Source organism: Pogonomyrmex barbatus, unplaced genomic scaffold (genome assembly GCF_055798465.1).
Source record: "Pogonomyrmex barbatus isolate J1 unplaced genomic scaffold, ASM5579846v1 scaffold7, whole genome shotgun sequence".
In the NCBI taxonomy this organism is placed as follows: domain Eukaryota; kingdom Metazoa; phylum Arthropoda; class Insecta; order Hymenoptera; family Formicidae; genus Pogonomyrmex; species Pogonomyrmex barbatus.
The window spans coordinates 5,593,933-5,615,476 of NW_028297171.1; the positions used below are offsets into that span (position 1 = coordinate 5,593,933).

Genomic DNA, 21,544 nt, shown 5'->3' on the forward strand with positions numbered 1-21,544 from the left:
CTTATGAAAAATGATTTTATCAATTATCTTCAATTTACGCTAGCTTTAAGATTCGCTTTAGTGTGCATCTCGAAAAGGGATGGTGACAGGAAACATTTTTATGAAACTCGTAAATTGTTTATAATCATGTGGAAATAATTGATTGTTGAAAATTTTCAAATGTTCCCCTCGACAAACTGGTCTCGTGTTCGGCACCACTGAACTCGCGCGCCGGTGTTACGCGAAAACCACGAAGCGAACTTCTCAAGGAGTTCCAGTCGGCGCGTAAAACAGGTAATTCGCGTCCCGAGACGCACGAACTCGTTTCCCTCCGACGTGTCTATGCGTAGATACGTATGTGCACACGTGCACGCCACGTCGCACTCGCCTTCTCGGCCTTCTCGTGCGTGTCGGAATGGAGGGAAAGAAACCGAGGGGAAAAAAAAAAGATTTAAAAAGAAAAGGGGGAAAAGACGGCGAGTCGAAGGACTCGCGTCGTGAAAAAGGAGAGCGCTGCAAAGTGGAGTAAATGTCAACGGTTAATTGCGAGTGTGCGCGAGTCAGCATGCGCAAAATGTCCTAGAACTGTCGTCGATCGCTCTTTTTGTCTGCGGATCCTTTGATTAATTACCATTAGTACCTATTGGGGACAACTACATTGCATGGCAATTCTTTTTCTGAAAACATTTCGTTTTTCTCGAGACTGTCAAGGCAATTACGTTCGATATTAAAGTTCTATTAATGTAAAATTAATAAACGTTACAAAATATAAATATCGCTTGTCTCTGTCAAATGTTTGTATGCTAATTATGTCTTTCCTTTGTCTTTCTGTAAGTTTCAAAATTTATCACATTTCTTTTATTTTTTATTATTTGCAATTTATATATTACACTCGCATATTTTTGATGAAAAATTGATATTGAACTTTTTCAACCAGGAAGTTCCTTAAATAAATGAAGGTGGTGGTAGTCGTAAGATATATGACTGTACATGGTTGGAATAAATTCTTAGGACCCGTTTTGCAGCTCGTGGACCGTCCGTAGACTACTGTAAATCAATCGGTTGCGGTTTTACAAAGCGGTCGCGCGGTTCTGCGGTATTTAATTATACTATTATTCGCTATTCTGCTGCCATGCTGCGCGTGACGAAATGACGAAGCGTACAATTGTGAATGAGAACAATACGCCGCCAGATAAGTTTCGTCGATGATTAATTTCTCAATAAACTTAGCCATTTCAGTTTTCTATGCGTGATTCGAATAACAAGAATAGTTAAATTATTTGAAATTGGTTGCAACAAAATCGGTCGACATTACTTGTTCGTGTTTAATTAATTATTTAATTAACTGTCCAATTTTATTATATTCTTTTTTTCCGTATGTCTCGTATTATAGAAATCTCATCTGTAATACAAATACTTTCTACAGTACTCGTACTTTCTCTTATTTGTACATCTTTTCCGTATTTTTCCCAGCTAAGATTAATAGTATAAATTAAAATAATATTAAAACATACGTTTAATTAAATAGATTTTATTGAATTTATTACTATATAGATTAATTTATTTCGCAATGCATTTCATATCGAATGGATCTTTCTAGCCGTGTTTATTAGCAAAGTAATCTATATATGTACATCTACATATATCTACGTATATGTATGTTGTGTATATATATATATATCACTGTATCGAAAATACATCTTTCTCTCATTAGCAGCGAGATATATCATTCTCTGACCTTTCCGTGTACAAGAACGCGTTTCTAATTTATTTAGAGGCTCGCCAATGTTTGCTCACACGCTTCTTGATTCTCCGCGGTGAAATTTTCTGAATCGCAAAGTGATTTCGCTGACCAGCAATTTGTCGTAATCACTTTCTTGCGTGCGTACAGAGAGTCGCGTTATCGTGCCGCAGATGCGCCCATGTTGATATATAAGGTGAACGGACAATGGCCACCGGTTATTATCCCTTCTCAAATACGATGCGCACAGGACAATAATGGAAAGCGTCGTGTCGCATTCGCCCTCAAGCGTGCAAGATGGTGACTTCGATAATTGGAAGAAAGTATTTGATTGCCCGCCGAATCAGACTGTGGCGTTATTAACGTGTTAGTCTTAAAAGTGATAGCAAAAACAAACTAAATTGGCGAGTGTAAAGTGAATTTTAAGTGAAACTTCACTTGTTATTCAAACATTTTTGTTTGTACATTATGGTAATTTCAGCTTATTTCATTGACGTTTGGTTTTTACGTTTGATTCTTATACCCTCATGTTTTCTCAACGCTTAGATCGAAATTTATGAATTGTGGTTCAATTTATCTTCTCCAATTCCATTCGCTATTCAGACGTGGACTTCATTAAAATTACGGATTTAGCGATGGCTGCTCGGTCAGCTGTTTTCCGGAAACCGTGGCGGTTTCAATTAATAAATTGACGATGGTGGACTGCCATACATCGCCGCGGTCGTGTCGCGTTTGCAATGCAAAACCGTGTGTGCATAAGCGCGTAAACAATTATATTTGCCGCATAAATCGTCAGCGCGGGTACATGATACAAGTAACTTTACGATAACGAAATTCTGCGCCGCGTCGCGCTGAATTTATAGCCGAAGGATTCGCGTTCTTTCCATTCCGAAGGAGGCAACCTTGCAGTGTACACATCACGTGGGTGTGGACCTAAGACGAGTTCTGAGCGCGGCGAGACGCGATATTGAGAGTTGGGCGAGGTCGTGGTAGGTCGTTCCTTCGGCTCATGTGTCATGCCATCGAAGGTAAAGGCGTTCTCACATAAAACGAACAACGGAAAATGAAGGATATTAGGTCATTCCGTCTAGGTTTTTTCCTCGCGCCACAAACCGACTGATATCACTAATAAAAATACAGACAGTGCATATAAAATAAATATGTACGATACAAATAAGTGTATAATAATATTAAAATATTAAATATTAAAATATTAAAATAAATATTAAACTTTAATATTAAAATGACAAATGACAAATGATAAATTAAAATGATAAATTTTAATAATTATTCTCATAGATAAATGGCTAGACATAACGTGATGTTTTAATAATGAATAACAAGGTTTCGATCTATCATCGAGCTCCATAGCAATTGATGGAAAACCTTGTTATTCCTATTCCATTTTCTTTTATAGAATTATTGCATCGTATTGCTGCGCGTTGCTCGCGCAGAGCAGCGTAGCGCTCAGTCAAGTTCACTAGGTTAATGATTATCTAACATTTTCCCAGTCTTCGCGTTCACAGGCCACTCGAGGTATTTCAAAGGCACGGATAAAAATGACAGATCATTTCGGTTTCTCCGATTAAAACGTTCTTTAGCAATGCGTTAACCTTTCATAATGTATTTTACATATTAAATTTCTCATATATGATATAGAGACAATGTAATAATAGACTTGCAGCGTTGTTTAAATTAACTTTATGAAAGACACATACCAGTTGCTATATGTACTAGTATTATAATTACTACAGTTTCTCATAAATCATATAATCTTTTCATTTGCGGGTATCTCGCAGTCAAGTGAGAACATAAAGTCTTCCTCACTAGTCTCGTAAACACCGTCTGTTTTGCAATTTGTATTTATGAGGTTCATGAAACTCTCTCCTACAGCGTTAATGTGGCTACAAAAAGAATTTTAAGTAAGAATAGTGCGAAGCCTCGGGCAGGTTGATATCCGCGTGACGATACTAAGCGATGGATAAAATATTGGTACTTTTTTCCTTGTTCTTACTCTATCTCTCTTGCTCCTACGCCTCGTGGATCGCTTAACTGAGGCACATCGAGACGAGACCACAGTGGGATTCTTCATGCAGCGAGAGGGAAAAGGGAGGTGGAGACGCGACACGTGAACGGGCTCGGCTTTCCACATTATTTATCTCCGGCCGCTTTATTAACGTCCTTCCTCCGCGGCTTATTAAATAAAGCAATTCTCCGCGTAGGTGACCTCCGACCTCCTGGCTGGCGCAGATCCCGCAGAGATATCGGTTTCGTTTTCACCGTGACGCAGTCGTGTACACCACACGGCCGTTCTCGTCGTGCATGCACACGCAGGCATGGTGCGTGCATTTTGCGTATGTGTATCGCGTGCATTGAATACATCGTCGATATTGCACCGCGGGCAGAGGCGTGGCTACCGGTACAGGTACGAAGTACCCTTTCGTTTCTTTAAAAAAGAGATAAAGAGAAAAAAGAGATAAAGAAATAAGAAAGATATTTGATAGGAAAATTGGAACACCCTTTGTAACTAACAGAATTGATATGTGATACTGCACAATTTAATTATTTCTTTCGCGGGTTATCGCACCAATCTTTGTGGCTTTAAATTTCTTGAATATTGATCATGCGTACTCATTTGTAAATTTGAAGTTTCCGTATTCGAAAAAATTGAGAGATTTATTCATAGGATGTTATGGTAATATTATAAAGAGCCAATATCAAATAGTTCTCTTCTAGCGAAGAATTATAGTGGCTATGTGAGAATGCATATCTGTTTGTACGTAGTGAACGTTGGCGGTTTGCATTTGCGGTTACGTGTTTGTCGTTGAGCAACAGCCGTATATATTAAAGTTCCATTGATAATATGTGTAATAATAATAATAATAATAATAATAATAATAGATATACATATAACATGATATGTATATATGATATTCAAATTAAATAAATTAAAATTTTTGAAATATTTTGAAATTTTTTGAAATATGTAATAATTATAATATTATATGTAATAAGTTTAATAAAGATTTTGAGAAAAATATTAAAATAGTGAAGTAATAATGAAAATTTGTTTTGCAATGTACAATGCGCATAAAATATAAAATATAATACTCTAAGTGAACAAAACTTTTTTGCCTAACTTAAATCTTGAAAAATTAAAAGTCTTCTCCTATCCTTTCCTATATTCAATTTATTTCCGTAAGTGTCAAGTGAGCGCGAAGAAAGGCACTCGTTTTCGCACAACCACCAGCTTTTAATTCCAACTCGGTGTATCAGTGTCAGTATCATTTTTTTTCGGAGCGAAAGGCGTTTTGTACGTAAGCAAGACACACCGCATGACGCGTATTGCATTATGCGAACGCGCGCCGCAACAACCTGGGATCGCGCGTCGAGCGCGTTGCGTGTGTGCGCAACGGATCCGTTGCATAGACCTTAGGTGCATAGGCATTAGCGAGAAACCAACACCGACGTACGGGACGTGTGTGCAGCTGTAGCTACCACTACACACGTGTCCCGCGTGCATCGCTCGATCGATACCGAGTGTGGCGCACGTGATAGCGGCACCGGCGCGACGTGTGTTCGCGCGCGCGGACAGGTGCATGTGTGAACCGCGCGCGAAACGCGCGCGGTTTCCACGTGTGCGTTGGCGAACGGCGTTTGCCAACAGCCCCGATGCCGTTCCGCAGGTGAAGGTGATATTGAAAGTACGGTTCCGTTTTGTTTCCCGTGAATTCGCAGCGTGTGAACGGTAAGCCGAGCCGTGCCCAGAACCGCATTTGAGAGCAGTCGCCGGTCCACGACGATCACGGCTGTAACTCTCTTCGAGGCGAGCGACGAAAGAATTTCGCGCAGATAAGCGGAGAGCATTTCGAAATTTGTTCGGCGCGAATAATCGTCTTCTATGCGGGACACGGACCGGCGCATCTCGCGGCCGATTACGAAAATATCGTAACTTTCGTGTGGGTGGAACAAGATCGTAGCGATGAAGGCGGACATAAAAGAAGTAAAAGGCAAACGACAACAACTCCGCAACCTGTTGCTCAATTATTGCCAACATTTAATCCGTTATTAAGTAGCTTACGCGACTAGTTAATCGAGGCATAGAGAGACCGTTTAAGACTTTTCTCGGTAAATTCGTATCGTGGCGTATCGGTATTTTCACGCGGATGGTGGAACAACTCTCATAAAATTATCACTATATTTTTCGCGTGTTTATCCTCGATCTCGTTCACAAAAACCATATGTTTATTGCGTAATATACTTGCTCGTTGTTCGGTATATCAAACAAGTGTAAACGTATCTGTCGGCAGTTTTACTTTCTCGAAGTCGAAACATTCGGCAAAGCGTCTATGATGCCGTAGATATTGTAATTTATGCGATTGGCATAATAATATTCACAGTATATAGCTCAAACGAGAATGGAAACACTCGGCCATAACGATAAGACTTCATAGTAGTCATTGTCCTGAATTCCTTTCGGTTAAATATAAAGTTTCTCCATATAAGAGGAGGGATAGGCCATGTTGTAATTGATGCAAATATTCTATGCTGTCTGAAAGTTAGAGTGATGTATGATAATAAGATCATAAAAAAGTACGTTTATAGTAGAAATATATTACTGATGTTTAAAAAAAAGGATCAATATTGCTTTTAATTTAATGTTAACATTGAATACTAATAATTGATAAATTCAAACAATTTCTAATTTTTACAAACAATTTTTATTTTAATATTCGATATTCTATATATATTTGCATGAAAATTTTATTGATTTTATTGAAATTTTTACAGAAATAAGAATTAAAAAGGAATGTTGAATATTAAAACTGAAATTGTTTGAATTTGTCAATTATTAATATTATATTTATTAATATATATATATATATATATATATATATATATATATATATATATACTTTAAATCTTTTCTGTTATACATATATCTAAATAATCTTTTGAAGCCTTTTTGCTGATAGAGACGTGTCTCTCGAACAGATGACCGAGAGCAGGCAGCGGAATAAGCTGTTGCCGTTTGCTAATTCTGTGTCGCATATGGGTGCGAGCTGTTCAAGTGGCAGCACGTATAGTTAATCCAACATTAAGTAGCTTATGACTGGGATCGGGTCCCCGTGCGCCTCGTAAGTCTCGCATTTTCTCGTTGACAACACTCGCGCCGTCGACTTGGCACAACGACTCATGAATTATAACCATGGGGACTCTGGATGTTCCTGAAAATTATCCTACCATATCTTTCATCTGTGTATTATCCGATCAATATAATTTTTGATTACGCCATCTGAATGTGATTAGATTTTTAATTGACTGTTCTGTTGTAATTAAATCTTTAATTAAGATCTTATTTTAAATAGCAAAACTTACTTGACGCGAGTATTACTAAACTAAAATACAAGCGAATTTTATATGTATATATTAATATGCAACATATAATTATTATTATAAATATAAATATTAAAATATGCATAATTTATGGAAATAATATACAATATTTGTCAAGTCATTTTATTTTTCATTTATTGTTAATTTAAAAATTTATCAATGTCTATGACATTAAGAAAAGATTTATACCGAATTGATCAAAATATTTTTAAATAAAATATATAATCAATAATCAAGGATATCAGCGGAATATCGTCGGGATTTTAAAAACAACATCTAGAAAAACACATGTAACAAAGTCGCGAATCAACATCATGAATTAGTTGCGAATATAATTCTCTTTTTTTCGAGAGATAAAACGGGATGTTTGTTCGGTTAGAAGAAAACACAAAAACGAAATGAATGAGGACTAAAGATACTACAGAAATATATTCAGTTGCTTCATTCTTGGTCGGACTATGCAAAATTTATGATAAATAAGCCAGTTTAGTCATGTAAATCTTTCGTCGCTAAAAGATTGTGTTTCGATACATTCTAGACAATTTTTAAGTATTTGTATTTTTAAAATTTTATGTTCTTCAAAATTTATATTTTTTTTTGAATGTTATGTTTTTTGTGATTTTTAAGTTATACATTGATTCAATGTATAAAAAAAATATATATTTATAAAATAAAATCGTTTAAAAATTTTGTCAAAGGTGAATATATACTTAAACAGAATATGCAAATAATATAAAAATAATTAACAAGAAATTCAACGGAAATACTTTTTTTATTAGTTTGCGAGAACTGCAGGAAAAATGGCCCGGGAATGTGAGTCATAATCAAGAATAAATCGAAGGATAGATCAATGGATCTGCGACGAATCCATATAGGGTACGGACAGGTCCTCGCAAGCGTTCGGAGCCACTTATGGCAAATCCTAGGAATCCACTTTCGATTTCTATTCGCGGTCATTCGCGCAATATAAACGAAATCTCGCTGCCTATAAACTGAATCTAGCAAACCCTTCTGTACAGCTAACTCTTTCCCTATGCAAAAAAAAAAAGAACTCAGAAAAGCTATGAGTTTAACCTCTAAGTTCTACAAGTGAAAAATTTTGATTTCACTACCAGGAAGGATTCAATTTTTTTTTATCGAGCTTAAAATTTTTAATTTGTGAAACTACTTCATAAATTTATAAATAGTTTCTAATTTTGAATTTTTTTTTTCTTATTCCCACGTGGTGAATAGATTGCATGTGAATGTTTAGCGGAGTACAGTCTTAGGATGCATATGCGGAATTGCATATGAGGAAAACCGGAGAAAGAGAGAAAGAGAAAGAGGTCATCGCGCGCTAGTCTCTTTGTGCGGGAGCGAAGGGCCTTCTCGGCCCGCCGCCTCTCTCGATGAGATATTACGAAATTCAGCATCTTTTATTGCGCACCGTAGGAGTCAGATTTCCCTCCTGAAATAACGTTCTCCCCCTTCGCGCGACTGCCTTCCTGCCCGACCGCATCGGCCGCCTCCCGTATTCCGAGATTCCAACGTGCACGCCGATAAGACCCGCGTAAATCCACGGATTAATCGTGTCGAACGGTGCATCGTTGATCCGTGTCTCTTATTTGCCGTTTCTTGCAGCTTCTCTGTCTCTTATTTAGTACCGCCTGGCGTGAGATAATAAATTGGGAAAGGTGAGCTCCCTATTTTTCACTCGCAAGAGAGGAAAAGGGAACCAATGGCAATATTCCATTACGGTACCTCTCTTGTGGTTTACATGGTGTGGCGCTTGGTGAATTTACCATGCTCGATATATAATTAAAAATCTCTACATTTATTTTCATCATCGTTAAATTAATAATTGTTGACGAGTATATAATTTAATTAGCCCATTGTTTCTCATAATAATAAAAATCCAAGAGATGTCGAGTGGAAGATTATCATGTATCGTAAATGTATCCAAAATTGCATTTTTATATGCGAAGTTATACTATAATACTAAAGTTATATTAATCTGTTCAACATAATATTAGGAATCAGCAATTATATCACGCTTAATAATATCATTTTATATAGTAATTTTTATTTTACGCGCTATTAGTAATATGCTTTCATGCAAATAATTTTACATTATATATCAAATTACGATTCAATTAATTGAAATTTAATACAATTGAAATTCCCAAGGTACAATCAATAACAAAATGGGATTAATAAATATATCTATAGTATACAATTAAGTCAGAAGATTACGGAATTCGCATTTTGCGAGGGAAAATTTTTTGCCATCAACGTTATTCGTGGGGAGAGAGCTTTCGCGACTCGGACGACTAATGCGATCAGCATCATCAAATACGATACTACACCTTGATTAACATCCGGCCGGTGCGTGGTCCATGACACGTCATGTGTACCAGTAGGGCACACGCGGCGATCGAATCGTCGGCGCGCACAAGCGCCGAGGCCGCGGTTGTGCGTATAGATCGTAATTAAAGGACTGATCTATCGATCCTTTCGGATCTGTCGACATGCGGGACGGCTACCTGTGCCGTGCGCTTGCACGTGCATGCACATAACGTACGTTTTATATACGTACGGTACGTATGTACACCGCGTACACGTTCCTCGTGGTGCACACACGGCGACCATATATGGTGCAGAGACGTTAGCGGTCAGTCCACCGTATGGTGGTAGCAACGCGTCCGCTACCATCTTTATCTCGGTCACGGCGACTCCGTGAAAGTGAGAGCCAGCCGAGTGAGAGCCTCCCTCTCCCCCTCTTCCCCCCCCCCTCCCTCTTCCCCCGTCTCGCGATGCCTCGCGAGTAGATAGACTCGAACATACGTATTATCCCGGATAATTCTCTTTCGTTTGTGTGATCATGCCGTTTCTTTCTTTCTCTCTCTCTCTCTCTCTCTCTCTCTTTCTTTCTTTCTTTATCTCTCCCCGTGTTCCCCCCGTAATTCGTACATTCATTTGTTATTTCGTCTTTTTCCCTGTTTGACGTTTTTCCAGCTCCCATCGCCATCCTCCACGTGTTTCCGCCGTTTGCCTCACTCATGAAATGTGTACGCTCGTGAGAGCGCGCATTCACGTGCTTTATGTCGGTCAGACGATCGTCATTGATGTATCGAATGTGTGTCGGGAAATAATTATAATTATATAAGTTGAAGGAGAGATTAATTTCTATAATTCTAATAACGCTTGAATTATTGTTGCGAAATTATATGCAGCTCTTCTTAGTTAAATCAATATGTATATTTGAGTAAAAAATTTTTCCCTTTTTATTTATTTTTAAAATCAGGAATTAAGCTTCACTGATGTTAGAGAAAGAGAAAGTTGATCCTTTTTTCTTTTCTTTTGCGAAATTATTAAATTCTCCTTATTACCTAATTATGTCTCTCCGATTAAAGTATATTGGGTATCGCAGTGTTCCATAATTCACTAATTGGATAGTCACAACTATATGAAAAGAATCGTGTTTTAAGTAAATTTCGCACAGACATTGTTTGTGAGCATTATAATTATATCATATTCTTAAATGCATCTTAACCTTAGTAACTTCACGGTCCCAACTTTCTAGTTCCTGGGAGACTCGAACAATAAAACATTAAAATTTCTATGATGACTAATATTTCCCAAGATTAAGGATTAAGAAATATTTCTAGGATGAGTAAGTCTTGTTTAAAAAAGGGTCTAAATCTATATTCCTTATGTTTCTCTTTCCTTTACATTGGCCTATTAACGTATTGTATTTCTTCATATAATTTCATAGTGATGTTAAAAGAAGTTTTTCTTCTACTTATGCATTATTTAACGTATGATCCAACTGTGAAATTAATTTTATGTGAAATTGATCTTTTAGCCTTGAAATTCGCGCGGTGTAAAGATGCAGCTTGGCCTTGCTTTCTTGTTCTTGCTTCTTTTTGTCTCGTGTCTCTTCTATTTCTCATCCTTTCTTTTTTCATTCTTTTCTTTTGTACACGCCGCCTGTAACCTGCTTTAGTCTATTGATCAATTCGCTGGCGGATCCATTCTCGAATATATTACGCGCAAATATTTTTGACTGATTACATGTTAGCCGTGTCTAATTCGCATGTTAACGCCATGTAAAAAAGTACCGTAGAAGACTAGACTTAATAGACCATAAAATTTTATTCGCGACTATAAATACGCCGAATTGTTTTTAGTTCACAGAAGAAACCTTGCACACTTATTAGCGCGTGTAATGTTACAGAAGAGAAAGATTCTAAAAATATTTTAAAAAAACAATTTTTAAATTTTAGATTAAACATTGTATTGCTTTTACTATATATATTTTTTTATATTTATATAACATGTTTATGCAAATACAATATTTGTCAATTGATATTAAATTGATATTAAAATATATCTTCTTTATATTGATTTTTACATTTTATACATTCTTGTGTCATTAAATTAATGGAAAAAAATATAATTTAATTAAGAGAGCGAAAAGATCTTTAAGTTATGTATAATTTAACTTTCGGAGCGATTAATAAAGGAAGCTAAATGTGTGCACAATGCATCCGACAACAGATTATTTGTTCCACTATATTCTGTTCCTTTTTGAGCGTAATAAATGATTCCTTGTAAGTCAACTTGTGCGTCAGCGAATCGTAAACCGTATAAAAAATTCTTTCCTTCTACTCATCTCCACCAACTATGTGTCGATAAATATTTGCAATAGTTTAAAACTTTATCGTTCTTTCTTCGACGTTGTTTCGAAATGGCTTGGCTTTATCTTCCATCGGATACTTTCTTCGCTGCGGATCGTAGTCCCGTATGGATATCCTCTTAGAAACTTTCGGGATTTCTCCCTTTCTTTCATCGCAGTGGATATCTCCGGCATTCATCTGACAGCCCGCTGCCATATCGTCATTCGGATTTATGCAATGGTAATATGTGACACATTCCGACATGGACGGCGGATTTGTGCGAATTCTCGCGTATATATAGTTGAGCGAGCATTAGAAAGTCGTATTGATCTTGAAACAAGGAAACAAGGAATTATATTTCTTCTTGAACGATGAATAGCAATAATCGTATTTCTCGGGATCTCATTTGAATAATTTTTTTAAGTTGCAATTAACATTTAAATAATTCTTTTATTTTCTCCAATTCACTATAGTTTCCAAAATTATTTAATTACATATGTATTAGCATTTATTTTTTAATTTTAACCTTTGTAATGAATAAAAAATAAAAATTTTCTTTCTCATATGTGTTTATATTATGCAACATTTATATTATGTAATTTGGAGCATAATGTAAACTTCGGCAGATTTTTCAGATACAAAAGCAAATAGTTACATCAACGTTACTCTACGTTTGAACATGAATCCGTTGGCGAGAAAGATTAGTTTTTAAATCTGCAACAGATCCGCAAGGAGCCAGAAGCCGGATCATGATGAGAAATAAAACGGTGTGTTTTCCATTTTTCTCACTCTTTTTTCTTCTTATCACATCATTAGAACGCGTGAGAAGAGAATTGTGTGCACGCGTTTTCAGCGATAACGAAATAATTGCGGATGCCGAAGCGTGGCGTAACTTATGGCTTGTCGATTTATCGTTAGGATTATCTGGGCTATATCTTCGTTAAGGTACCTGTCGGTCGCCCGGTATCGATCCGATCTACCACGCCTCAATATATAATAAGCGTTCCGGATGGGAAAAACAATGCTTTCAGTTGGTTTGCGTAACGGCGCGCTGCAGTTTTACGATTCGGAAATGCGGTCAAAGCGACCAGAAAAAAGAATATTTCTCTAAATAGTGGATGTTCAACTCTTCCATCTCCTAGTATTTCTTATTATAATCTCGGACATTTGTTATAGATATTACGAAATATTCTCTTTTTAGATTATACATTTATTTAATTTTTTATTATAAAAGTTTTGAAATAATTTTTAAAAATTATAATTATATTTATTTTATAAATAAATATAGCTATAAATATAGCTAGCTTTTGTTTTAATCTGTTATAAATTAATGAAAAGTTAATACCCTCTGACATATTATTTACCTGACATATTTATTATATTAAAATCATAAAAAAGTAACAATTTTTTATTAAGATCTATTACATAATATGTAATAATAAAAAATAATTTTATTTTTATGTATTGTATTATATTATATTATATTAAATTTATATTATTTATATTATATTCAATATTTCTCGTTATACTGAATAATAATGATTTTCTCTGACAACTGTTAAAATGTTATTGTTTCTTTTCTCCTTTTTGGAATACGACATAGATATTGTGCGGAGAACTGCGTAAAATTGTAACGTCGATAAATATTTGTTGCTTAATAGAATTTACGATTATTTCCATCGTACCCTTTCGCGTTGGTAGACCGATCGTAATGCTTTTATGTAGCACGTAGAGAACAATGCAAGTGCACCGGCGTGTACATTGCCCTGGAAAATCTACATCCAACCTGCCACACCTCGCTTCTCTTTATCTTCTCTGGGAATAATCGATAAGTCCGGAAGAAAAACGAAATATCTCTACTTTGAATAATATTATAAGGAAACGTGGAGAGAACGTGACTAAAGAAAATTTATTTTATGTAAGTTTATTCATTCAAAAATAGAAATATAGATAATGTGAACATTCGTGAATTATATTACGCTTTATGGTAAATCCTTTTTATACCGCATAAAATAATTACACGAGACATGATGACTTTATTAAACAGAGAGATATAAAGAAATATATTTGCTTCAGGCTGTACTTTAAGCTAATTGATCTTTCCCCATACTTCAATAACTTAGAGTGACGTTTATTTCACGATGTAGCAAGCGTGTCTTCAACTGTCAAAGCGTATTACTATTTTCTGCTGGAACAATACCGATATTCGAATGCATTGCTGCTCGCACGATAAAAATAGTTGAGAACACTTAGGTAAGACATAACTAAGCCTCGCAATTATTCCACTCGCGTTAATGTCGAGGCGAGGGTGCGCGGCGATATTTCCGCGCGAACGAGGAGAACAATGCGAGTTTGCGCGGACCCTTGAGTGCCTTGGAAAGGTGGGCTACATCGGGGTCCGATCTACCACGCCTAGGTACAAGAGCGCGGGGCCTCATTTCTAGGCGAGAAAAACGCCGTTTTAAATCGCTCCGTCGTTGCGAACCAAGAGCTGTACCCGAGCTGCGTTGCGCACCGGCCGTGGCGCACCGCGCCACAGAGCAAAATGAGTTATGCTCACTGCCAGGCTATTGGCATTCGTGTCGTGTCGTAAATCGGACCTGACACCTCCCAGAATGAAATCAGTGGTTGTCAGAGTGCAACCTCGGCGCGGCGGCGGCGGCGGCGGCGGCGGCGGCCGATAGTTCACAGCCGTGATTTCGCAAAGCTCGCAGCAGACCGCAGCTTGCGGGTTGGCAGGTGTCCCTTGCTTAATCACGCCGATCACGCCTAGAATCTCGTGCCTCTGCATTTTTCCGACGAGAGGAAATATTGCGTCGTGGAATGCTAATATCTATATGGAGCGAGGTCACGGTAGGACTTAACGCTTATTATAACAGTGGACATTCGATAACATCTGAGATATCATATGTGTGTAATTATTATTCAACAACAGCATTATTTGTCATAATAATTCAATTGTTATTTTGAGAGTACTATTTGAAAGGAGAAATTTTGCAGAGAGAAATTAACGTGGAAAATAATTACTATTACAGTTAGAGGAATTATGAAAAATGAGAAATAATAAAATTATTTCTCTTTACATTGACGTTAATCTAAAATTGCTCAATACGTAGTAATGATTCGAAATTCTCGTTGCGTCTTCCTCAGGATTACGTGATAACACGTATGCATAAAGAAACATGAAAAATTGAGGTTACAAGTGTCTAATGCATGTTAACTGGCATAAGTGCCGGAAATTTGTACACGGCCAATCTTACAATTTATTATCCTATCGTATGCGTCGATGAGTGCGGCGAGAGTTTTGCGTGACGATATTCGTCGTGCGAATGAATGTTTTACGAGACAACTTAATAACATGATCGCGTGACATTTCAATAATAATACCTACCGCCGCATTTCCCTTTTAATCTTAATGATAGGATATCGATAGGGCAAAAATGAGAAAAAGTGCGCGCGCGTTCGCAAATACATGACAGAAGGTCGATGACAACAACGAGAAGACTACAATGATGTGTGTTCGTAATTTATCGTGCAAGTGTGCGCCGTCAATACACAATACTCGCATTGCATCAACGAGCTGCTGGAATGCTGATTTTAATGCTCCGAGTACATGCGATAACGTACTTGCAATTATTAACCTTGCATTTTTTTTATTTTATCAGTCCCTCTTTCTGATATTGTAAGTGAAGTTTATTCGAAAAAAATATAAAAATGTAGAATTATTTATATTTTTTTGACACAGAAATTTTGAATTTTGAATTTTTTATGCACATTTTTTTACTCAATATTATATTATAAAATTTATGATAGAAAAATAGAAAAATTGTTTGGAAAAAATATTTTCAAATTTTATACAATATTTTTTATTAAATTTGTTTTATTAAAAATGAAAGTGAAACGTGGTTCAATTTTTGTTAAAATTTAAAAATTTATTTTAAATCTAAATTTTTTATTTAAATTTAAACACATTTATTGTGATAATCTCATATGACGCAAAGATTATTGGAAGATTAATGTAACACTTCTTGTATCATTTTTACTTTTTTTTTCTCATTTTCATTTTCTCTTTTTTTCTTTTAAAATCGCCAGTTTTGCATCTTGCGAGATATCTTGATGAAACATTTCGTACAACATCAACATTATAATGGCACTGCTTTGCGGTTACAAACGAGCCGCGGAAAAATAAGCAACGCGAAAATCGCGTTGCAGTCCGCGAGAAAAACGAGAAATTGAAACGCGCGAAGGTTTCGAGCGTTTTATCTTATGACTGTGAATCATGGTAGCATTTTGTAGCTGGCAATCTGTAATCTGCCGTGGATTTTTACGCTGCGACCAACTATGACTATGTAAACATTGTAACAGCATTGTGATTTGCAAATTACATTCGCATGGAAAATTGTTGCGTTGTCGCTTTTCGAGGAACATTTACTGACGTTCAATCAAACGAAGATGAATCATTACAGATAGCTGCACATGTTGTAATGATACGTTTCGCGTTGCGGGATCTGTACACCCGATAATCTGCCGATGATGCGAAAAAAAAATATGGTTGTGCATTTCGATAAGAGGAAGAATGTATCTCCGATGTGGCTAACGCTGCAGCAAATAAAAAAATCTATGCAAACGGGACAATTACATTCCGGCCGTCGGCGAATACTTCTCGTTATTTTTTTCACCGTTACTTTTTCACGTCAAGCACGGAAATTTTCAGAATGCCAATCGCCAGATACAATCGCGAGATGCACGTGTCTGCAGAGCCGGAAACAGGCCGCAGCGGGCCGCGAGCGGGCACCTTTCTAGTCTTTATCGTGTTGCGATACGCGAATTCGTGCAAGGCTAGTGGACGATTTTTCTAGCACGTTTCACGAATGCCTGAATCGTGCGCGGGTACCGATCGACCTCGAATTTTTGATGATTATCGATCCGTATGCATCAAGCAATGCTTGATCGGCGCCACGCTATTCCGGGCCGAGTAAACGAGGTAACGACTGATCAGGCACGAATGGCTCGACCTTTATTTTATATATATATATATATATATATATATATATATATATATATAAATGAAACAAACTGTTTCATGCCGATCGACACGTTCTTCCTCGTCGGATTTGAAAGTGAGCGACTCCTTGACCAAGATCGTCAATCTGACGGGACGAATCTATTTAGGCGTCTTGGTTTGAACAATACGAGATATAAAAACATTACAAAATGTATTTAGTATAGAATAGCGGCTTGCTTTTGAGAAATGAGAAAATATATTAACCTGCAAAACCAATTTTTCTCAAATCAATGTCAAGAAAGAGAGAACATATAATTTTTATATTTTTCATTAAAATACAAAATACAAGTGTACATCTCTAAAAATTTATTTGCTTCACAAAATATTATTTCTTAATTATATTCAATAAAATATATAAATTTTTTGTTTTTATTGTTTTTGAAAATTGCTATATTCTCTTAGGACAATGCTCATTATTTTTAATAATACATTTTTTGTTCGCAACTTTGATAATAAATTTTTAAAATATGATAACGTTGCTTGAAATCTGAAAGAGATTAATTGATTTTTTTCGATTCGTCGCGTAAGTGGTTTCATCAGAAGAAATAGCCATTTATTATAGTACACGTACGAATTTCTCGTCCCTACCTCCTGAATGTACAATCGTTTGCCTTTCGCAATCGCGTGGCTCCCGAGAGCCGTTCGGTATTTCCAATAAGGTGAACCTCACGATGGCGCAACGGTGTACTTGTCTACTTCGAGTAGTCCTCGTCGGCACTCGCACGCTCAGAACTCGCGACTCGCCGACAAGTGCGCGTCGCTCCTGTTGTTGCAGAGCTTTGTTCTCTCCGTGGGAACACCGGCGGAGATCATTGAAGTGGGTAGCGGTATATACTCGTCGCGAATTATCATATGCGCTACAAGTACCACCGCAAGTGCCATCTGTGTGATAACGTATCTCTTTGTATTTTCATAAAATATATTTTTTTTTATCCATATCTAATATTCGTCAAGAAAGCTACTTTGCACATTTTTTATATTTCCCTATCTTTGAACATTTTTGTTTGTCGAATAAAACTTTGGATAAATGTCTCCCTGGGGACAAGCGTTGACAAGATATGAGACAAAGTATGAGAGAGAGAGTGGATTTATAAAAAGTGATACCGACAGGTTTCGCGCTAATAGAGCCCTCGCAGCCTGCTTGGCTCGTGGCGAATCCGCGATGTAAACCGTCGAAGATGATTACGTTCATTGGCTTAATACCGTATTAAGCGTGCCGAATAATATATCGCGGCGTGTGACTCCGCTAAAAAACAATAAACGGTACTGTCTGCACCTGCCTGATGTTTGATCCCACGACCTTGTAAAGTGGGTCGCCCAACGGGGAAGGATACGATTATGTCGAGTTAAAACGTGCACGGGCATAATCCACGTGTAACACACTTAACATGTACGGAACAAAATGACGATGCTGAGTTTGTACCTGCGTGACCCCGCAGGCTCCGCGTCCCTTGGCGCCTGGCTAAAAGATAGATTTTAACCTCTCGCTCGCGATATTTTTACAATACAATGTGCGACATATGGGACTTGAAAGCTGTATGTGAGAATTTTACGACGAATAGTTCCATATAAGTCACACAGGTGTAAACTACCGATTTTAATGTATTTTCTTCCAAGACATAACATTGTCTCTACTGAATCATGGCATTTAACTGTTTAGCATTAATTTTTTTCATCAAGGAATAGATTTTAAGTGAAATTGAATAGATACTTCTTTTTTTCTAGTAGATTATAATTTTCTTAAATGTTAGGTAAATATTAATAATAAATTTTCGAAGAATATAGTTAATTGTTATTAAAAATAAATTTATAACTTAATTTATTTTGTTAAATTAATAATTCACTAATAAATTAAAGTTTCCAACAAAAATAATAAAAATGAGATAAAATAATAAATGATTTATACTTAACGATGATTGATTTTGCATTATTCTGTTGACATTCTATTATCATATTTCATGTTATATAAAATACAATAAAATTATTATATTATAATTTAAGATGATTTATTAAATTTTTATATTTTATTTAGATTTACATAAATCAAGATTCTTCCTGCATATAACAAAATAAATCTATAATAAATTATCGGGAATTTCCGTTAAAATATATTGTATAATACCTTTTAATATCTTTTTATTCTCAGAATAACGATAAAATGATTTATGCCATAATTTTAAACCGAACAGTTGAATTGGATACCACGATATTGCGTCGGAAGTCGTGTCGATGCTAAACAGGTCTTTACACACAATGTTTCTTCTGGGTAACGACACTAGCGATCGGCGTATCGATTATCGAGCGTGCACCAGGGCGGCGTGTACTGAGATTACGTTGTCAGCTGGAGTAACAAAGTGCGACAAGGGACACTGACACGGGAGTTAATAAACCCACCGTGTAACCCTGAGGAGACTTGGGCCCTCGCTCGCCGGGATCGATAACGCGTAATCAGAAGTATGCAAAACATCCGGGCAATCTTCGTCGGCGGCATCGCGAATCGCGAGAGCCAATCGGGGAATCGGATAACGAGCTCTCGAGACACTCCGCCGAGTGGAGTCCATTTTACGATTAGACAAGTTAGGCACGTGCTTGAATGCAAATGACATCAGTGACTATTGGTTCAGCTAAGTAGAATAAGCATTGTCAAGAATAAAGCTAATAATATCTCTTCCTTTTAACTTTAAATTATTGTTTTTCATTCGTTCTTTGCCAAAACACGAGGAGCATAAGGAGCTTAGAATAAAAAATATCTTTAGAATCCAAAACATTCTAAAGATAGTGTAATCTTTAAAAATTTTAAACACAGTGATGTTTAATATCGAAAGCTTTGAAATAAAATGCTATAATTTAACAGATAAATTAAGATTAAAAATTAAAAATTAAAATTTAAAGATTAAAATTAAATTTAAATAGAGAAATAGAGGTTCTATTTCCGAATTATTTTATTTTCTATTTATTAATAATTATAAGACGCAACTAGACATAAAGTCATAGAAAAATGAGAATATTTGGAGATTCTAGTCAGGGCTTTAATTACATGGTTCATCGCTAATTTCGCTGCTACGAGAGTAATTATAATATTATAACGCATACATATAATAATAATCCGTTTACGCGTGCTCGTAGACATGCGCGTGTTATGCATGCTCGCGCGTTAAACAAGCATCGATGCAATAAAATACGATATATCTCATCTCCGTGCGCGGGGTAAACCGGACTTGGTATTATTTACGGTTTGAAAAGCATTTACTACTATTTGAGGCAACAGATAGCATTAAGTACCGCTGTTTCGACTTGGAATGTTAATTTGTACCGCGTAGCAAACAGGATGTCTGTATTTATGGCAATAAGATGCGAGGAAAGGAATTTACTAGGTCTTTTCGTTGCTGGAAATAATCCGGGAAATGCCTACTTTGTACATCGGCGTTGCACAATGATATTTTTTTACCAAATGGTATACCTCATCGTCGTTTAACTTTTAAGTTATTGAAGAATTATTAGAAATTCATTGAATTCAATATTTTAAGAGGATATCAATGAATAAAGTACGATTAAGATATTGAACAATTAAATTTAATTGTTATAGTAATTAAAATCATTTTTTACTTCCAAGCTTAATATTTCTTATATATCTCTATATTTTGTAATATGATTTCTGTTCTGGTCAAAATTGAAAAAACAAAAGTGAGAAAATAATTTGACACACACACACACACACACACACACACACACACACACACACACACACAGCAAAACACACACATATAAGTTATATATTAAGAGTTAAATTTCCGATTGATTAGAGCTTTCTTTTTTGATAGGAAAACACTTATTAAATCTTATAGATATCTATACAGATATATATATATATATATATAGATATCTGCAAGATTTAGTAAGTGTTTTCCTATCAAAAAGGAAAGTTCTAATCAATCGGAAATTTAATTCTTAATCAACTACAGGCACAAGAAAACTTATTATCAGGAAACGTGATTTTATATAATTATAGAAAGTATCATGCTGGTATTAATAACTAACCAAAAAAACAGTTTCCCGACTCTCTCTGGTACACACGAGGGAAATATGAATCAGGCATTGAATGTTAATGTCCGGATTAATCGACAGGTCTTGCAAGAAAGTGTACACGACGTGAACGTGTAAGGAAGTGGCCGGTAAAGCGTGCCGATCGAGGTATCGACGTAGTAATGTTGACCTGATATTGTGCCACTGTTCGCCAGCAGCGTCGAAACGGACCACACGCGCGATAATACCATGGCACGTTGTCGTAACTGAGCTAATAATTACGTAAGCAGTCCGCTCGACCTTCCTTCAAAGATGGACTGATGAATTACCTGAAAAGAGATGAATAACGTCGACGACCATTCATCTTGCCATTTATATCACTTTCCTACACATGAAATATCGTTGCAATGTCTTTGCGAAAAAAATTGATTGTTTTAAAATATTTGCTACGAGACACCTAATTTATTTAAATTTTATTTCAGATTATATCTTTTCCTTTCAATATTATAATTCGGAGATTAGCATGAAAAGTATCAAGAATGAAATTCTAACGTCTTAATCTAATCTGTAATTAGCGAGTGTCTGTTAATTTATTATATAAAGAATTTTAATTAAGATAGATTTCACAGATTTTTTTGATTATTCTTTTATATCCGTAGAAATTCTTACAAATCACTTATT

General features: G+C 36.1%; 2 protein-coding genes across 5 annotated transcripts in view; one reads left to right on the forward strand and one right to left on the reverse strand.

Annotated features, from left to right (window-relative positions):
• blo (bloated) overlaps positions 1 to 21,544 on the reverse strand; it is a 110,345-nt gene that overhangs the window by 52,049 nt on the left and 36,752 nt on the right. The window lies entirely within an intron of this gene.
• The window catches only part of LOC148934950 (uncharacterized), a 145,962-nt gene that overhangs the window by 10,965 nt on the left and 113,453 nt on the right, over positions 1 to 21,544 (forward strand). The window lies entirely within an intron of this gene.